General features: G+C 40.5%; 1 protein-coding gene across 1 annotated transcript in view; it reads left to right on the top strand.

Moving 5' to 3' along the window:
• Nucleotides 1–443: 443 nt before the first annotated feature.
• EYA4 (EYA transcriptional coactivator and phosphatase 4) overlaps nucleotides 444–21070 on the top strand; it is a 401958-nt gene continuing 381331 nt past the window's right edge. The window contains 1 exon segment of the mRNA XM_030198463.1: nucleotides 444–656. The gene's annotated coding sequence lies outside the window, so the exon portion shown is untranslated.

The following is a 21070-nucleotide window of genomic DNA, read 5'->3' as shown; positions in this document are numbered from 1 at the left end:
CCTGCTGCGGGACCAACTGTAGCCCCCACTCTAGAGATGAATGCATCTAAATTAATTATGGCCTCAGCAGTGGAGACAGGCAGGACTGTTACCAGGACTAATTGTGACCCTTATCCTGGAGGTGTCCAGAGGCTGTGACCCTTGCCCTGGTAATGCTCAGGGGTCTCTTACGGATCTCGGGTCTGGCCACAAGTGTGTTGGACGGATGAAAAAGAACGGACAGCGGCCACACAGTCCATCCACTACATTGGTGACACACGAGCTGCACCGGAGACTGCAGAGGGCCTTCTCCCCCACGTGGTGGATACGATGAAACTCCTCTCCCTCCTCCTCCTCCTCCTTCTCGGACACGATCTCTATACGAGTGAAAGGAAGAGCCGGCCGGGAAAGAACTGTCCTCCTCGGGCTCAGGGTGAGACATTCCCCGCCCTCCACCCCAGGGGGCAGGGCTTCGCCTTTCCCCCCCTCCTCCTTCCTGCAGGTAGAGGGTGGCTGCGCTGGGAGAACCGGAGCCTGAGCCGGGCACTGGCGCTGGGTTGGGGCGCAGAAGGACGGCAGCGGCTGCCTTTGCTTTGCTTTGGTCTGGAGGAGAGAGAGCGCAGCGCCTGAGGGTTTGGGAAGTACGAGAATCTGAAATGACTCGCATCTATTGAAGGGTCCGTGGCTTTTATCCTCACCTCACCTCACCTCACCTCCCCTCTTCCTTTTTGTTTTTATTGCAACTTTTAGGAAGGAAAAACGTTGTCTTGGCAGAATTAATATTTGTGGCCAACTACAGCTGTCAGATGAAAAAACGTTTTAGAAGAACTCGCGTGCAGGCTTGAACGTCTCTCTCCAGTTACAGGAAAACCCCTTTAGGCGCTGCCGTGTGCCTCTAATTTAGCCCCCTGTTTACTAAGCCGCGCAAGCGGCTGCGGACTGTGAGTTGGTTTTAGCGCACGGCAGACGCTACCGCGGCTTAGTAAAGCGGGGGGGGGGGGGGGGGGGGGGGGGGGATAATGTGTTCTCTGCATTGATTTGAGCCGATAGATTGTGAAATGGCCAGACAATAGGGTAATCCTCAGTCGTAATGTACATTGAAACCATTACAACATACAAATTCGATGTAACTTCACAAAAGGTTACACATACATTTTCCGAGGTAGAACTTTTCTTTGCTATGCAGGTAAAGCGTTTATTAATGAAAACATTAATGACCGCTGCTACGTCCCTAAGGTGCGTGCTGGGAAAATGGCATATTCTTGCCAAATCTTTGAAAATGCCAGTGTTTATGTATTTATTTGTAAAGGAAGGAATTTTTTTAAAAAATGTATTAATTGAAATATGTATTACTGTAGGATTAGAAAGACTTTTTGTTTTCCCTGGTGAGTGCTTGACCAGGAGAAAAGTCTATGTATTGGCCTTTACCTCGAGTCCTGTCTTTTTTTTTTCTACCGTAGCACGAAATGGCAACAAGGGCTGCTCACTGTTATGGTTTTGAAAACAGACCCACGTGGAGAGACTGTGTGTGAATGTGTTTATACTTGATCTGGTAGGATTCTCCATTTCAAACCCCAATAGGCTCTTGGCCATCAATTTGCCTTTCTTGCTGTCACTGCGGACTCTGCTAAAATTCGCTAGTAAAAACAATCCCGCAGGTTGGATTTCATAAATTAAGTGGAGGGATGTGACTTCACCCCGCTTCCTTGGAAAGAACGGTCAGTTTCTCAGTGGGCGTGGGATTTTCCTGAGCATATTTTTCTATTATTGGGGCAAAATGTGTTTACAGTGTTAAAAACAGTGATCAGCTTCAGAAGTTTTTAAGTAAGTGTTCAGCTGGAAAGATGATTGCTGGCGGCTTCTCAGTTGTTAGGCAGAAGAAATGATATTGCAGTAATGCAATCTTCACCTACATTCTGAAACGAGTGTTGTCAAAATAATTTACGTTCTCGAATTGTTATTGTGGATTGAGAATGACTACGGTCAGCCAGACGGCTTAACCCGAAACGTGCAAAAATTGTTGTAAACGAACGAAACACTGATTGTTTCCGGGGAAGACTGCTTCCAGAGATCTATATCATTTCTAAGGTCTGCAAAATAAAAATGCTGGCTTGGCTAAAAGTTCAGACTAAGGGGAGTAAACGTTTCCAGACCTGTAGCATTCAGACGAGTTACTCTATGAAAGGTACATTTTTTTAGCAGATTTTAATCTGATTAAAATGCCCCAAAGAATTGGTCGCAAAACAGCGCTTATCAAAGTTTCACTGCGCTGTTCTTGTGTAATTTTGTAGGTTTTTACAGACTGTAGTTTATAAACTCAGTGGTAGTACAATAAAGCTTGAGGAAAATCACCTTTGATTTCTGAAACAAGCAGGAATTAGGCTCCTAAATCTGTGGCAAATTTTAAGCATCTGTTTTTGTACAGACCGTAACACAAATAACCATTACTGTATGTTGAACTGTATCTGGTCGAAAGGAAAACGATCATGTTTCTCGTTTCTCGTTTCTAACTCCACCTGATTATTTTCTCATTGTAAACATTTGCTTTATTTACTCTTTCAAGCGCGACCTTGTGAAATTGCAGCTTTAGAATTAAATTTCTGCGTTTTGTGTGCACCGTAGTCGTAATGCGTTTTAAAACTTGAAATGCAGTTAGTTGTAAGTGAAAGAACATGAATATTCCACAGAACACATTTCCATAGATTTTCTTTTTTACTTCTGCCACTTATTTTTTTTTTATTATTACTGTACAGTTTGAGCGCATTCTGTGTGCAACTGGTCCCTTTTTATTGGACCAATTAATTAATACATTCGCGATTCATTTTTGAGAGTTTCATCTGTGAGCTAAACGGACTAACGCAACCACCACACTATTCAGTTTCAGCACAGAGAGGATAAAAACCTTTCTTTAAAAAAAAAAAAAAACACACACACACACATCAGTAGTCCAATTAAAGGTGTTTCCCACGGTTTATTGACCCTTTTTTTCTCTACTTATATACAAAACGGAATTCGCTAAGATCAAATTGTAGGCTCTTGAACCTTGAGCCGAGGACCAGCCCTTTGGAGAATAATGCTGGGGGGGAGGGGTGTTAAAGTCCTGCCACCCGACAGCACCTTGAATTCCCCAGGAAGTGTGTGAGAAGAAGGGGGAGGGACGATTTGTACCAGATAAAGTGAACCCTGGTAAGATGCTTTGCAGACTCGTGCGCTGAGCTGGGTGTGCGATGCCTCCCTATTACGATCGATTTTGGATTTTCTGGTGAAGTAGAGCTCGCTCCGGGCTCAGCTGTATAGTGCATTCAGAAAAGTCGTGCACCGCAGCTGCTGATCGTATTTCATGGCGCTGTTCAAGCACTTAAAATTAGGCACTGGCTGGTAGTAAATAGTTCAAAATCACTGAGATGAAGAAATATCCAAAAAGAGACGTTTGCAGTCCTGTGCTCAACTGCAATTATTGTATAATTTGTTTGCACTAAAACCTTCTGGAAACAACTGGAAACGTTGTCACGATAATGTTAATATTTTGAAGTAACATACCAAATTGAAAAAAAAAACCCCAAAATAAAATCTACACCTTTAGAATCTCCAGTTAATTGCCTCCAGTACCAAAGCATGGGACTTTATTGCTCAATGCCTGAAACAGATACTGGCAGACAGCAGATGCATTTCCCTTCGTGGAATCATATCTCAGTGTGCTAAGAGTCAAAGGTGTCCATTGGATTGTTTCAAAACAGAGGCACCAGCCCACTTTAACGCATGTGGAGAAAGAGCCTGTGATAGCTTCTGGTTGGCAATGCATGTGTGGTGGATTCTAGTAAACCAGCTTAGATCCCGTGTCTCTGGTATCCGAACTGGAGGCCTTCATGCAACAAATTAATTCGCCGAAAAATCAGCCCAGCTATTTCGTTTATGAAGTGAACAGGCAAGTTCATTGAAGCCTTTCTATGTGTGGGTACTATACTTTCATAGTACAAGAATGTTTAATGGTATGGTGTCTTTATTCAGTTATTACATCATTGTTAAGTTTATTGCATTAAAAAATGAGTCCAGTACTGCTAACCAGTCAGAGCTGCTGTTCTTCTTCTCCCCTTGTCAGATATACAATAATTTATCTTCAATATCTGATGTTAATTTATTCATTTTTTTCCAAGGAACACAACATTCCCCAGTGATTCTGGTAGTGTTCTGGTTAAATTGGCTTTAATTGTTTCCAAACAACGGATAAGAGGAACAACTAAAATAAAGAAAGGAGATGCCTTATGATTTTGGATATCCCATGGTCATAAGAATGACTGGATTCAAGTAGTTATAAAGAGGGGTTATAATTTTTGGGAACAGTATAAACAGACTTATTAAAATGGGTGGCCCCAGGTCAATGGAAAGTGGGAAGAGCTTTCAGGTTATTTATAGGGGCTGTTTTTGTTAATATTGTATATTATATTTTTCTTGACTTTTCATATTGTGTATGTTTTGTTTCTTTTGATATGCTGATGATATCTGTTTCGTACACTTCTTTGCTTAAAGCATTTATAAAAGCAGTTTATAAATTAAATCCATTTTTTAAATGAGGAATTGAGTAAATTTGTCCTACTGTAACCTTTCATACCATTGAAAAGTGCTAATTGATCTCCCAGATTCAAAACTTAATAAAATAGTTTGTTATTTGAAACGCTGAAGGAAAAAGAAGGAAATTTTGAGATTCACTATACAGGCTGTGTGATGTGAGAGATATCCAGCTGGTGATTGCGTTTAGTTTGCATTAGATGCTTCCCTTTCAGAATTACTTTTTTGGTGCCAGTCTGCAGTTCCAGCTGTGATGTCTTGTAGATTTTTAACTTGGTGATGTGCATATGTGCTTTGAGACATTTTTAGAGAAACCTTCCTTTCCGTGCAGTTAAGTTTTGTTTCAAACAATTTATCACTGTCAGTTCTCTGGCATGCTTAGAAAAACTAGCGAAGGGGATGCGGCCAAGTTGTTTTGTGGTAAACCTACAGTTTTGGAGCACCCCCTCAAAACTGTGAGCATAAGAGATGGGGAATCTGTATCTCTTTCCATTCTGTGGATTGCACAGTGAGAGACCGTGTGGACATAGTTACTACTACTACTGATGGATTTTAGGTACAGGCCAAAAATCAGCTGAACCTGTTGCACAGAATCATTACAGATTATTACTGCTAGCAAGCTTTCTGATCTCAGGAGTCATCAGACTAGCTTCAGAAGTTATACTCTGGATTCCCTCACATATATTTGTCCGAAGCACAACCTGCACCCGTGGCTACTTTAGAGCAAATGTGTCTTCTATTTGCATTTGACAATGGAAAGAACCAATCATCCGTCCTCAGGTGCAGCCTCTCGGTGATTTGGGGCCCTGTTTACTTACCCGCAATGTAGGCGTGCAAACCTTTTAGTGTGTGCTAATTTTTAGTGCGCTGTAAAACGTTAGCACGCCTACAGTGCAGTTTAGTAAACAGGGCCCTTGGTAAAAGAAGCTGTTCTGCTGTGATCACTTTTTTGAATAAACAGAGTTTCATACAAACCAAGCATGACTGCCAATTTTGTTTAAAGTTACATCTATGTAGCACATTGTTCATTTGGTCGAGAAGTGGTGATTTCATAGTTAATTCTGAGGATGAATTCTAGTGGAAGTGTTTGTAGAGCACCTCTTTGGTCTTGTTTTGCCGTATGATCCAGTTTGGCAGCTGAATGACTAGAAACAATAGGCCAAACGGCTGTTTGCATTTATATAATGTTCAATATTTTGACGTGTTGAAAATTCATTCTATATTTTAATAAAATTTGTCTGCTTCTGTTGTTGGTGCTGGGATCAGTGAAAGAATTAGTAAGGGTTTGCATGGCTTGCTGGGCTCTCAGGTGACAGCGTTGCAGGCAGTGAGGATCATTGCTCACACTGAACAGAGGTTTCCTGATCCAAATGCCAGCTGTGCTCTTATTATATTTTTATTTATTTATTTATTTGTTACATTTGTATCCCACATTTTCCCACCTATTTGCAGGCTCAATGTGGCTTATGTAGTACCGTAAAGGCATTCGACAAGTCCGGTAGAGAAACAAATACAAGGTGATGTGGTCAAATAAGACACAATGGGGATCGAGGAGAGGAAAGGGTTATGTAGTGTCCATTACGAGCTTTGGTTTAGCTGTGTTGCAGAGTTCTGGCACTTATGTTGGGTTGGTAGGGTATGCCTTTTTGAACAGATTGTTTTTTTTAGTGATTTCCTGAAGTTTAGATGGTCGTAGGTGGTTTTCACGGCTTTTGGCAGTGCGTTCCATAGTTGTGTGCTTATGTAGGAGAAGCTGGATGCATAAGTTGATTTGTATTTGAGTCCTTTGCAATTTGGGTAGCGGAGGTTTAGATATGTCGGGGTGCTCAAGTTGCATCTGCGAATAAGTTAGATTTTCAGGGTACCGCTAATGAATATGCATGAGATAGGTTTGCATTCATACTTCCTGCACTGTATGCAAATATATCCCAATCCTTTTCATTAGGGATATGGCGAAAGTCTGACCTGTTTGCAGCTATGGAGGTCTGTGCTTGGACACTTTAGCTGTAGGGTCTAAAACTGAAGTGAAAACTGACAGAGCATTTGGGTAGAGACAAGACTTTAACCAGACCAGTAAAGCTGCAGACTTCCTGAGCTTCCTAAGTCCATCAGCCGGCCCTTACTTGTGCCTGATGTATTTTGTGGTACATTAGTGTCATGGAAGTATTGCTATCGCTTAGACGTCTTTCTAATCTTTCTCTTAAAAGAATTTTCAGATATTTTTATACAAGCTTACCTGCTGATATTCTCAAATATTTGGAAAGCTGCATTTTTAATTTGAAAACTTTACAGGACTTTTTATTTATGTTTTGTGCAGTGCCATTATTCACTTGCTCTGTGCTGCCTAATGCTGTTGAACTAGTAATGCAGGATGTAAGGAGCTCAGAAATAACTCTGTCCTAAGACAAACTACAGATGAGCAAATGGGGAAAATCATCTGATATGATGTATATTTGTATTTTATTTTGATTGATGCATTTTATGAATATTTTACATGTATTATATATGTTATTTGTTATCCACTGTGATATTTGGAAACAGCAGGCCATACATTTAATACGTTTGAAAAATTTCTCTTATCAAAACACTTCAAACAGCCGAGAATACTGTGGGCCGTCTTGTATGCAAAGCCCCTCGGTTTACCAAATCACCCCTCTTTTAATCAAGTTGCATCGGCTTCCTATAAATGCAAGTCACCTTTAAACTGTGCACCCTTATTTATCAAATTTTGTTTGGCCTTCTACCTGATTATATGCAACACTTGCTGTATTTACCATCACGCAATGCCCGTCCTGTGTTGAGAGACTATCTACTTCTCCATCATCCGAATTGTAAGAATCTCCTTTACAAATCAATTCATGATGCCAGTTTCTCATGAATTCCCTCCCAAATTTAATTAGGCGTGTTTCTGATTATCTAAAATTTCATATATTGTTGAAAGCATTTTTATTTAGTGAATTCCTTGCCACTGTTGACCACTGTAATTCTCTTAGCTGGTTTGTTATTTTCAAGTGAGTCATTCTGGTGCTATGATGTTAGATCTCTTATTGTCTTTTACTTTTGAATAATCCTTATTGTACTTTGCTTTAAAGTTTGAAGTAAATCACATTGAACCCGAACTTGTTTGGGATAATGTGGGGTATATGCTAAAAACAAACAAACAAATAAAACCTTTAACGTTATTGATCAGGAAAGGAGCTTTATATTCTACCTAGTTTATTGAATGTTTCCTCCGCTCCTGTGGGCGCAATGATTGATTGTCTTCCAACTGCTCACCGTTATGGGCGTTCTGTGCATGAAAACTGATCCAGTATTGTAAACTGTACTGGGTTTTGTGCTGTTTGTTTACACGTTGGGTTTGTTTGCAGTGCGGATTTCCTGAAAATCTGACCCTACTGTTTCTGTGCCCGCAGAGAAAACAAAATGTACCATTCAGCAGGCAGCTCTTTAGAATTTCTCACAGTGCAAAAATGCAATTTAAAAAATTGTATAATAATTTGTTTTAAAAACTTGAAACGTCTGTAAGTAGGAGAGTACTTGGAATTCTTGCAACAGCTCAAGTCTAGAAACTGTACCCCATGCTCTGCAGTAGGTTTCATTGGTTTATACAGATTGCGTGCGTTTATTAGAGGGGCTTAATTTGTGAGATCAGAACTTAATATGGATAAATCTGAGCCACAGAGAAGAATGCAATTTATGAAGTTCTTGGCACATGTTTGTGGCTACTCCCAGAGTAGCCAAAAATTACCTGTCTAGAAGATTTTAACGTAGTTGTTAAATTTTCAATAGAATCTGGCCTGAAAAGCAAGGCGGGTACATTTTTGAATACTGAGAAGTAGCTATAATTTTCTTTCTAGTAATCTTCCAGTGAAATATTGCAGCATATGGTAATCATATGTGTTAGTGAGGCAAGTTATGTTGGTCTAATTTTATCAGACTATGCGAGGCATGTCTCTGGCAGTTCTGTTAAAAGCAAGACTTATATACAAGCAGAAAAACACGTTTACTGTTTGCTAAAGAACCTACACTTTTTTTCTATACATGTTGTAAAAACTATGTGCACGTGTGATTAATGATCTCACTTGAAGTTGGGTATTTCAGCTGCTAGGTTTATGTGTGGTTTGATGGGAGAGGGAGGCACCCACCTCTTGTGCTACCCATACAGAGGCAAGGGAGTGGAGGAGTGCAGAGTAAATTACATAGGGCCAGATGCATTAAGCTCTTTTCTCAATTAGTAGGAAAACCCCCTTGAAGAAATTGGCCCTATATTTTGAAGATTTGTCACAGTGATGATAATTCCCGACATTCTCTCACTTTCAAGGGCCAACATTGTAGAGTCTGAACATGTAGGACTAGAATCTATATATGGCACCTGAAAAAATCCACGCGGAAAAGAAATATGCCTAGACATATTCTCTAAAGTATTCCTAAATCTTAGAATCGGCTTACAGTTTTGCATGGTGTATAGAATATGCAGAGTGGCTCTTCATAAGGCCAAATTAGTCACATCCATGTAGGCCATGTTTTACTTGGCGTAAATCCCGATGCCTAAATTAGGCATAGAGTGGGTGTATTCTGTAATAATGCGCATAGATTATAGAGATGCCCACACCCCACCCATGGCCATGCCCCCTTTTCAACTATGTGACTTAGAATATAGGCGTACCACGTTACAAAATACACTTTGCGAGTTGTGCCCATAAATCTCAATTAATGCCAATTAGTGCTGATAATTGCTTGTTGACATCCAGTTAACGACGCCAATTAGCTTGTTAACTAATTAAGTTATATGCATTGTTATGGAAAACACTGATTTTTGTGCAGAAATCTCAGCATGATTTGTAGAGTCCAGGGTGTAATTGCCATTAGACGTTTATGGGGCAATTCTCTAATTGGGTGCCTAGAAGTACACACCACTTGTACAGGTCATTGGTGCCAATATTCATCAGTGGTGTGCCTTTATGCACTAGACACTATTCTACAAGGCTGCGTATATGTTGGCAGAGCATGGGTGGCCATGGGAATGTTGCCAAACAGTATGCACAACTTATAGAATACTATCAGTTGTGTGCATTGTTTGGCGCATCTAGGAATGACCACATACACCAGCCATTGACCCAACTTAATCGCACAACTAACTTTTGATGTGCCAAAGTGGGTTTGTGATAATATTCTATAATGATTTACGTGCACTTAAGGTCCATCATAAAATTGGTGCTAAGCCTACACCATTGTGGTATCTATTTCATGGTGCAAAATTACTGAATTGCTCCTTTAGGGGCACTTTTACTAAGCAGTGGTAAGCCCACTGTGGGCTTGCTGCATGGCAATCTGGAACTACCTCCAGCCCAACGCAGACACCAGCGGTAGTTCCACCCCTAGTTCCACCCTTAGTGTGTGGTATTTTTGGTGCTAGTTGAAATATTTGAAAAATGTTTCTGCAGGGGGTTACTGCCAGGTTAGTGCAGGGGTAAAAAGGGAAAAGGAAATTATATACTGCCTTTCTGTGTTTTTTGCAACTACATTCAAGGTGGTTAACATAGTATATACAGGTACTTATTTATACCTGGGGCAATGGAGGGTTAAGTGACTTAGCCAGAGTCACAGGGTACTGTAGTGGGAATTGAACTCAGTTCCCCAGAATCAAGGCTAGTGCAGGGCCCCCTTTACTGCAGCTTAGTGAAAGGGCCCGAACATCACACTGCACATAAATAACATTTTCTATTTATGCAGATGATGTTCAACTTCTTATTGAAAATTGTTCTGCACAATAATTTAGTATCCTCTCCGATAAGCGCTCACCAGTTTCTGACTGGATAGCGCAGAATAAACTTAAACTCAATCCATCTTAAACACTTGCTTTCTTTTTGTCCCTAATTAGATTGTTACCTGTATCAGCCTTTCCACTAGTTGATGGTGTGCAAATCCAGATAAGAAACTCCATTAAGATACTGGAAGTGATTGTGGATGATCATTTAACCTTTATTAGAGGTGCTAAATTATACAATGATTAAGGTATATACAATGATTAGCTATATAAACACAATGATTAGCTAAACAATCAATACATCACTGGTCTCTACATCTAAGCAATGCTAAGAGTTCTTAGACCAGGAAAAGAAGCAATAATACATACATACAACATCACTGGTCTTTACATTATCCAGGCTCTTAATGTCAGCTGGGGGGGGGGGGGGGCGTTACAGTGAAAGCCAGGAGCTTTTTAGACCAGGAACAGATCCTCTTCGCAGTACGTACGTTACTCACAGATGAGCTCCTGATTTCACTGAAAGAAACTCCCCTTTTTATTAGGCTCAGAACTCATGTTCAGAGCTACGGAAAATTACAGAATGCTTCTCTGTTTAGGTAAACAAGCCATACTGTGGGAACATGGTCACTTGTTTCCTAGTCCAGGTGGCCAGTCTGAACCCGAAAACAAGCTCCATCTTTCCCTTCACATAACAAATTAATTATAGCTGTGTCTTATCTTCTGCATTCCAACTTGTTTTTGTATTTACAAGAAAAGTTACTTTCGGTCAAAGACAGAAGATTTCAGAGTTCATTATCGATCAAAGCAGGGTTGAAAAGCAATCCTTTAAATCTTCCATTACAACTGGTCCCCCTGACATGCCAGGACATCAGCTGGACACCCTAGGGGGCACTGCAGTGGACTTCACAAATTGCTTCCAAGTGCATAGCTCCCTTACCTTATTTTCTGAGCCCCCCAACCCCCCCCAAAAAAAAAAAAACACTACCCACAACTGTACACCAGTACCATAGCCCTTAGGGGAGAAGGGGGCAACTAGATGTGAGTACAGTGGGTATTGGGTGGGTTTTGAAGGGCTCACATTTACCACCACAAGTTTAACAGGTAGGGGGGAAAGGGCCTGGGTCCGCCTGCCTGAAGTGCACTGCACCTACTAAAACTGCTCCAGGGACCTGTATACCACTGTGAGGGACCTGAGTATGACATTTGAGGCTGGCACAAAATATTTTTAAAGTTGTTTTTTTGAGGGTGGGAGGGGGTTAGTGACCATTGGGGGAATAAGGGGAGGTCATCCCCAAATCCCTCTGGTTGTCATCTGGTCAATTCGGGCACCTTTTTGAGGCTTGTTCATAAGAAAAAAGGGACCAAGTAAAGTCGGCCAAGTGCTCATCAGGGATGCCCTTCTTTTTTCCATTATGGGTCGAGGACGCCCATGTGTTAGGCATGCCCAAGTCCCGCCTTTGCTACGCCTCCGACATGCCCCTGTGAACTTTGGTCATCCCTGTGACAGCAGTTGGGATGCCCAAAATCGGCTTTCAATTATGCCGATATGGGCGATGCTGGGAGAAGGATGCCCATCTCCTGATTTGTGTCGAAAGATGGGTGCCCTTCTCTTTCGAAAATAAGCCTGATAGTCATTTTATTATACTTCCTCTCTTCATCTACTAATTCACTCTTTAATTATCTTGTGGCTTGACTACTGTAATTCTATCATTCAAGGTACTCCTCTATACCAGACCTACAATTCAAAACACTGCAGTGAAACTTATACTTTGTGCTAAAAAATTTGAAAGCATTTCCCCCTCACTTATTAATGAACACTGGTTGTACCCATTTCTTTTCATATTACTCATAAATTTATTATTCTTGTATTTCAGATTCTTCAGACTGGGATTCCTCAGTTCTTAAATAGATTTAATACTCCCTACTCACCCTCTTGCTCCTTACTTTCTTCCCAGCAAAGGCTATTTACCATTCCTTCCCATTTTCTAATTAAATCACACGCTGCTCAGTCTTCTTGTGTCTTTGTGGAATTCTCTTCCTAGTGAATTGAGATTTGAACTTTCAATCTTTAAATTTAAAACTTTACTTAAAATTCATCTCTTCGCTCAAGACTGTCCACAATCTTGTCAACATTAGGATGACCCCTAGGCAGTAAGGCATCCCATGGTAAACTCTGTATGTGCTGGCCACCCCATGCTAAAAAAATGTTTTAACACTGTGGGTGTGTTTGGGAATGGAAAGTGGGTGTGGCTATGGTACAATTAGCATTTCAGCCAAGTTGCTATGGCTGCTGTGGCTGCCTTAGACCTGAAATTAGAAAAACTGCTGGGACAGATTTCTCACCTGGAGCGGCTGCTTGCAGATATGATGCGTCACACTGGAGAGCAGGAGCAGCAAGTATCATTAATGGAAGATGTGTCCCGTACAGCGTCAGAGGATAAATTCAGGCCCAAACACAAGCCTGCACTTAGAGGATACTGAGAACAGATCACGCCGCAGTAATCTCCAATTTGTGAGATCCCCTGAAACCTTGCCTGAACAATGGTTACCACAAATTTTGGAAGAATGGTTAAAAATCTGAATTGTCCTGAAAGCAGAGATGGAGCCACTTTGTCTGGAGAGAGAGCACATCATTTGGGGCATAAACAAGAGGGGGCCCAAAGGCTGCGAATCATCATAGCTAAAGTACGTAAATACGGGGCCATTTTACTGCAGTGGGTAAAAAAGCTGCAAAAATACATTGCCATGCAATAAGATTGCTCTTACCGCATGGCCATTGAAGTTGCAGTAAGGACTCCTTCACTAACCCTGCAGTAACCGGTAGCATGTGGTGTGCTCTATGATTACCGTTAGGTAACCACCACACAAAAAAATTGTGCCTTATTTTCCCCAGCACAGGAAATGACTGGAACTATTGCCAGTGCCCACATTAGCTCCAAATTGGTGCAGGGTAAGCTTTGTAAAAGGGCCCCTATGTGCATAAAGTAGAGATCCTCAAGTGCTACATGGAGAAGAAAGTGCCAAACCCCTAAGAGAAAAACTACACTGGCTCCCACTTAAAGAATGTATTGCGTTCAAAATTTGCACTCTGGTTCATAAAATCATTCATGGCGAGGCCCCGGTCTACATGTCAGACCTCATAGACTTACCAACCAGAAACACAAAAAGGTCAGCACGCACATTCCTAATTCTCCACTACCCTAGCTGCAAAGGACTAAAATATAAATTAACATGTGCATCCAGCTTCTCCTACATAAGCACGCAACTATGGAATGCACTACCAAACGTCATAAAAACAATGCACGACCTAACAAACTTCCGAAAATCACTAAAAACCAACCTGTTCAATAAGGCATACCACAATGATCCATCCTAAATACCAGACAAGGAAGCTTATACCAGAACTGGACAAAACCGAACTCTCTATACTTGACTGCTTCATTTACTTTGTCACTAATGAACTTGAACGCAATACCACTTTACTTCTCATTCCGGAAATGAATTCTCTGTACTTGACTGCTTAATTTATTCTGTCACTTATGAACTTTAATGCAATACCACTTTGTATCTCTCAGTCCGGAAATGGCGATCGCCATTACGGAATAATGTAAGCCACATTGAGCCTGCAAATAGGTTGAAAAAATGTGGGATACAAATGCAACAAATAAATAAATAAATTATCATGGGCAGACACTCCTATAAAGTATTTGGGCATCATAATTCCAGTGGATTTAACATTCCTATGCAAATTAATTATGTCACCATTGATGCAGGATATGCAACACAAACTGGCTTTAGTGGACATACCTGATATCTTTGATGGGAAGAGTGAGCTTATTTAATATGATGATTATCCCATTCTTTTTCTACATATTTCAAATGCTTCCCCTTTACTTAAAAGCCAGAGATGAGAAGCTAATCCATAGGATGTTACAAAGTTATTTGTGGATATGGCAGAGACCCAGGCTGTCTATACAAGTAGCAATAAAACCAAAAGCTAAGGGAGGGCTAGGCCTATTGAGCATTAGATATGTCTATAGTCAGCAACATAAGGCACATTAGCGATTGGTACAGGGGTACTTCAGAATTCTCTGTGAACCAGATGGAAACACATCTCCTAGCAGGATACCTTTTTAGTGCGCTCCTCCATGCCTCCAATTGGAAAGTTCCCTTGGTGCTGAAGGATTTTATGCTGTTGTAACCATCATGTACAACCTGGAGATGGGTCTGTAAGCATCATTGGATGGAAGGAGCAGTTACCTCATTTCTTGATGTTAGATTTAATCTGATTTTCCTCCCTGGAACTGATAAATTATTTCAGGCCTGGGAACGCAAAGGCATTTGTTATTTGAATTACGTTCTAACAGAAGAAGGTACAATGAAAGACTTCTTAGAGCTTCAACATGAATATTCTCTGGCTCAAATTGACTTGTATGTATACTGGCAGCTCTGACACTATTTAAATGGTTTTCCCCGAGCTCAGCTGACAGAGATGTTCGGGAGAAACTTTCTACAGCTTATACCCTTGGCTCATAGTTCAAAGTACCAATACGATTTCATCATGTGGATCTTTAGGAGATGCAGTGAGGAAATGGAGAAACTTTGTGGAACCAGTGATCTTTATTCCTACCAGCAGACACAGTAAAAATGCTGATGACCCGACATGGCTGTGTTTTGGCAAAAGCCCATGTCGGGTCATCAGCAATTTTTACTGTGTCTGCTGGTAGGAATAAAGATCACTGGTTCCACAAAGTTTCTCCATTTCCAAAACTGTGTCTTTTGTTGTTGATCTTCCTCGTGAGGTTTCGGTCCTTCTCTGCTGTTTACCTGATCTTCAGGAGATGACATCGACTATGGATTATACACATCTGTCTGCGCAGTGGTCTGACGATTTACAGTTTACCATCTCTACAGATTTGGTGGACTCTGTTCTCAAGTCTATGAAAGTTCTTTCTGATAACGTGTCTCTCTGGGAAATGCAATACAAATTTCTTAAGAGGATGTACATTTCTGTCAAGCAGGGATGCAAGGCAAAGATACAATCCTCAGGTTCATGCCAGAGGTGTGGGGCCTACACTTTTGAAAACATCTTTTTGATTTTGTGTCCCGGCAATGGAAGTGACAGATTGCACTACAGCCAGACTTGTTTGGAAAATATGGAACACCTTTTCGGCTCCCTTGGGGCTTAAAGGAATTCTTGGGTAGGGCCATCCTGATGGCTAAGACAACAATATTTCAGTTGTGGATTTCTCAGTAGATTCCCTGTCTGAGGGGTGTTAAGATTCGATGAATTTGGGAATGTTTTGGGGACATTCTTACTCCCACAGCAAGAAGTTGAATTCTGAATTATCAGTGTGTTCTGTATTTTCTGTATTGGACTGTGAGTATTTCTAATCTGGGGCAGGGAAGGAGGGTTAGTTGCATTGTAACAAAACAAAATGTCATGATGTGTAAATTGGGATCTTTGTGAAGAGAGTTGGAAAATATGTCAAGAAATGGGGTAGCTTAAAGAGATTCTTGGGTAGGGCCATCCTGATGGCCAAGAAAACAATACTTTGGCTATCAATGCTGAAACTAGAAAATCATCCATTTTACCGCAATGCTAAAAATGGCCTTACCGTGCGGGAAAGACCCGTGTAAGGGCATGCAAAGACCATTTGTTAGCACTGCTTTGTAAAAAGGCCCTTAGTTGGCATTAATGGAAATTATTTTACATTCTGTCATTTTGCAAAACCGGTTTGTTCCTCATCCTAAAAAGATCATATTAATATAAATTTAGTTTATGAATGGCATAAACAGTTACACTACATGCCCAATGCTGAGACATATTATATGTTGCTTTACTTTCTCTTCTATGTTCATGTTGTTTTCCCCCTAAAAAGTCGAAATACCCATGTGTGTAGCCAAAATGGGGGTGCGGTCATGGGCAGACTTGTGAGTGTGCCAGGCCTATCAATCACATTTATGCAGGCTGTTGCAGAATTTATACCAGTGCGCATAGATATAGGTGTGGCATTTACACCAGCTTTGCGCTGGCATAAATGGACATGCCTAGATTTAGGTGCATCTGTATGGCCCAGGCGCATTCTATATATCATTCCTAAATTTAGGCATGTCCAATAGAATACACCTAGGTGTCTCTATCAAATGTGCCCTGATTCTATGTACCCTATATTTTAGATTTGCTCACACCTTTTTCAGTAGTAGCTCACGAGTTACATTCAGGTACTCTGGATATTTCTCTGTCCCAGGAGGGCTCATAATCTAAGTTTGTACCTGAGGCAATGGAGGGTTAAGTGATTTGCCCAAGATCACAAGGAGCAGCAATGAGATTTCAACCAACCACCTCTGCATTGTAAGACCGGTGCTCTAACCACTAGGTCACTCCTCCACTCTATGTTTCTATGGAAGCTATTCTGGGTTCTTGTTGGAAGAAAGTGGCATATAAATGGAAGAAAGTGCAATGTAATTAAGGATTGAAAACTATGAAGCAATCAATGGCCAAACACAAATACTAAATATAGGTATCCATAGTCAATATCAGTGGTTCCCAAACCTGGTCCTGGAGGCATCCCAGCCACCCAGCCCCTCAAGACATCCAAAACCATCACTCAAGACAGCAGCCTGCATGCAGTGAAGGCAGTGCATGCAAATGTCTCTCACGAATATTCATCTTGAATATCCCAAAAACCTGACTGGCTGGGGTGCCCCCAAGACCAGGCCCGGGAACCACTGGTCTAGCTGGTCTCTTATAGAATCTAGTCCTAACTGGTTAGCACAGGATTACTGCGTGAGGCCTCGCCACCTACAAAATAGGCAGCAGTAAGTGCTCACACGATAATGTTTTTAATGGCTGTGCACTAATGGTGTAACTAAAAGAGGGAACTAAGTACAAAAAAATTCCAAACAGAAAAAAAACAGCACAAAGGGCCTTTAAAAATGAGGGGAACAAAATTCTTTCATTGAGAAAATAACTTTAATAATGAACTTTGATTGAAGAAAGACCCGACATGGGCCGTGTTTTGGTGCTGCTGCACCTGCGTCAGGGGTCACACCAATGACAAGAGAGGCTTCTACAGACAGTTTTCAAACGTATAGCTGCACGCACACCATTAGTGGTGTGCGTGCAGCTATATGTTACATTTGGAAGATATCAAGTTCCACATCGTATGATACTTGGAGGAATATATCATTGAAAACATCAAGACGTTTGAAAACTGTCTGTAGAAGCCTCTCTTGTCATTGGTGTGACCCCTGACGCAGGTGCGGCAGCACCGAAACACGGCCTGTGTCGGGTCTTTCTTCAATCAAAGTTCATTATTAAAGTTATTTTCTCAATGAAAGAATTTTGTTCCCCTCGTTTTTAAAGGCCCTTTTTTGCTGTTTTTTCTGTGTGCACTAATGGTAACATTACTGCATGACTATTAACATAAAAAAATGGAAAATCAGCCAAATCTAGCAAAGTAAACCTCAAACAGGTGCTTTTACTAAGCTGCGGCAAAAATGGCCTTAGTGCATGGGAAAAACGCGCTTAAGAGCTGCAGCTTTGTAAAAGCACCTGTTTGAGGTTTGCTTTTCCAGGTATGGCACCTTTCTTGGGCAATCAGCTATGTCTGGCTTATAGCTGGAAATAAATGATAGTAAATTTCAAAACCTCTTGAAAACTTGGTTCTTTTTTGCTGGTTGATTCCTGAGTGAACTTGAGTTAGGATTTGCTGCATTAGGTTTTCCATTGTCTTCTGAAATTAACTGTCAGGATATGGTTGTACTGGAGTTTTGTAAAGGGTATTGAACCTTATAGTAACTGAATACAATTTAATATTTTCTGTTATGATCTGCCTTAGACTTTGCATGAGGGAAAGATTTTTTTTTTAATTCCATCTTGAGGGACCTGAAAAACTAAAGATATCGATTAACATGAGTTGAGCAAATAATGACAGTTAGAATAATTTGGATGGCAGCATCATTTGTGATACTTTGCTAAATCTCGAAAGTTAAAAGTTGAAAACATTTGGCTGTTCTAGTGAGGTTCCTTTAAGAAGGTTTATTTTAGTGCAAATGTGGAACCCCTTGTCTTCCCAGCTGGCTGTTTCCCTTCCTTGCGCTCTTTTACACCCTGGAATCTGCACATTCACTGAGATTGGATTATTGCCAGTACTGTAGTTGAGGGCCAGTAAAGTTTTATTTATTCCACCAGCCAGCACAAGCTTGCTGCTGAAGTCCTGGTCAACAGTGGAGTTTGCTAAAATGACTGACTGATTTGAAAGAGGGTGGCAGCTGTGCAATAGGGTTTTCCATTCCAGTTGAAAACAAAAACTGTAATGTATTCTCAAAGAAGTATGTAACCAGAGTTTTCTTAGAATCGAAGACAAATACTGAAGTTTACATATGCATCCAAATACACAATGAGCTGTGGAGGCAATTGGAAAAGAGTACACGGACAGTCATGTGCATCCAAGACTTGTTATCTTCTTCAGCCATGGAAGCAGTTACCAAAAGATACAAGGAAACCTGTGTGCAAGAAAGATGTGGTGCCTTCTTTAGTCACTGATGCTGACTTCCAGACCTTCTTGGTTTGCATGTTACTAATAAAGATTTGCTTTACTCTTCATCTCATCTGCTTCTTTCTGATGCCATCTTGAAATTTTTGGATCGATTGCCCTGTTGCTTTCTTGGACATCCAGACATTCTGGACAGACATAGAGCATGTTGGCTTTTCAGATGGAGGGTGTTTGCTTCATTGATACTAGAAAAAGTTGTGAAGGAGAAAGAAATTTAGAACTCTTGTTTATTTATGTATTTATTAGGATTTATTTGCCGCTTTTTTGAAGTAATTCACTCAAGGTGGTGTATATAAAATACTGAGTGGAGTGGAATGGATAGACATGAATCACTTGTTTACTCTTTCCAAAAATACTAGGACTAGGGAGCACACAATGAATCTACAAAGTAGTAAATTTAAAATGAATTGGAGAAAATAGTTCTTCACTCAATGTGTAATTAAACTCTGGAATTCATTGCCAGACAATGTGGTAAAAGCAATTAGCTTAGTGGGGTTTATAAAAGTTTTGGATAGCTTCCTAAAAGAAACGTCCATAGGCCATTATTAAAATGGACTTGGGAAAATCCACTGCTTATTTCTGGGATAAGCAGCACAAAATGTGTTGTACTGTTTTGGGATCTTGCCAGGTACTTGTGACCTGGATTGGCCACTGTTGGAAACAGGATACTGGACTAGATGGACAATTGGTCTGACCTAGTATGACTATTATGTCGTTATGTTTTTAAATTAACACTGATTTTTATCATGCCTGCATTGCTGGACCAGGTCTATGATTACTCCCCTGCTACAGTTTCCACCCAGTTGTGTCATGATTTATTTTGGCATTGTCTCGGGTGAATTATGTTGTTTTATTCACATTTTCCCTTCATCCCCCAGATTCTATATAGCGCGGCTTAACTTGTACGTGGAAATCTGGTCATATTCTGGATTTGCGCATACAACTTAATTAGTTAACAAGCCAGTCAGCGCCAGTAATTGCCTATTAACAAGCAATTATTGACACTAATTGGCTTCAATTTGAATTTACACACACACACAGCTGTCTAAATGCATTTTGTAACGTGATGTGCGTAAAATCTAAGTTGCATAGTTGAAAAGGGGTGTGGCCATGGGCATGGAATGGGCGAGTTATGGGCATTTCTAAAATCTATGCAAGCCTAATTTAGACATTGGCATTTATACCAAGTTTTACTTGGCATAACTGCTTGTGACTAAATTCAGTTGTGTGGCTGGGCACTCGGCATATTCTTTAAACTGCACAGAAGTTTAGGCGTATTCTAAAAAGTGCACCTAAGGTTAGGCATACTTTATCGAACACACCTAGACATTTTTTTTTCAGCGCCAATTTTTTAGGTGTGATATATAGAATCTAGCCCCATATATGTTTTGTCTATAGTCTATGTTTTATCAGAAAAGTTTCACCAAATTGGTTAGTTTTGTGCATAATATAAAAGGAATGGACCTCACTCTTAACCCAGGGTATGTGGGAATTTAATCTCAGTCTCTCTAATTTACTGCTAATACTCAGTGTAGTACTTTGTGCTAAAAAGAGCTTCTTTTTCAAGTTCATAAGATGTTATATGCATAGGCAATTTTTCCAGGTGTGCTTGGAAATTGTACATTGTGATTGTTTCGATGTTCCTTTTTTTTTTTTTAACTGGCATTTGTAAACTGCTATGGTATATTGTTAACAGTGATATTCAAATAAATAATTGTTCTGTGGAGACCCTGGGGTGTGAACCTGTAGATGGAGCCCCCCCCCCCCTTACACATGTTAATCCATAGGTTTAGAGCATGTTAAACCAATTCAGCACGCATTAAATTTTTTAAAGTGCACTAATATGCACAATGCATATAAAAAAATGTACATCCCTATGAGTTATCAGCTTCAGAGCTGAGCAAATAAATTAAGCTTTTTTTTTTTTTTTTTAGTCAGACCTAGTCAGCTTGGTTTATGTATGCCCACTGTTGCAGTTCCTAGTTTTGGCTCTCACGTTTTCAATAGCTAAGTTTAGCTGTTGACAGAGGGCTAAATTTTCCCCCTGCAGTGTCAAGTTGCCTAACTATAGTTAGATGGGTAGATCCTATACAAAATCGACCTTTGTTTGTGAAGTATTATGGATACATAGAAGAGACAGGAACATGCTTCTTAAATGTGGAAAGCGTAGATTCAAGGGGACTTAATGAATTTG

Source organism: Microcaecilia unicolor, chromosome 3 (genome assembly GCF_901765095.1).
Source record: "Microcaecilia unicolor chromosome 3, aMicUni1.1, whole genome shotgun sequence".
NCBI lineage: Eukaryota > Metazoa > Chordata > Amphibia > Gymnophiona > Siphonopidae > Microcaecilia > Microcaecilia unicolor.
Note: the sequence above shows the minus strand (reverse complement) of the source record. Positions and strands in the feature narration are given on the sequence as shown.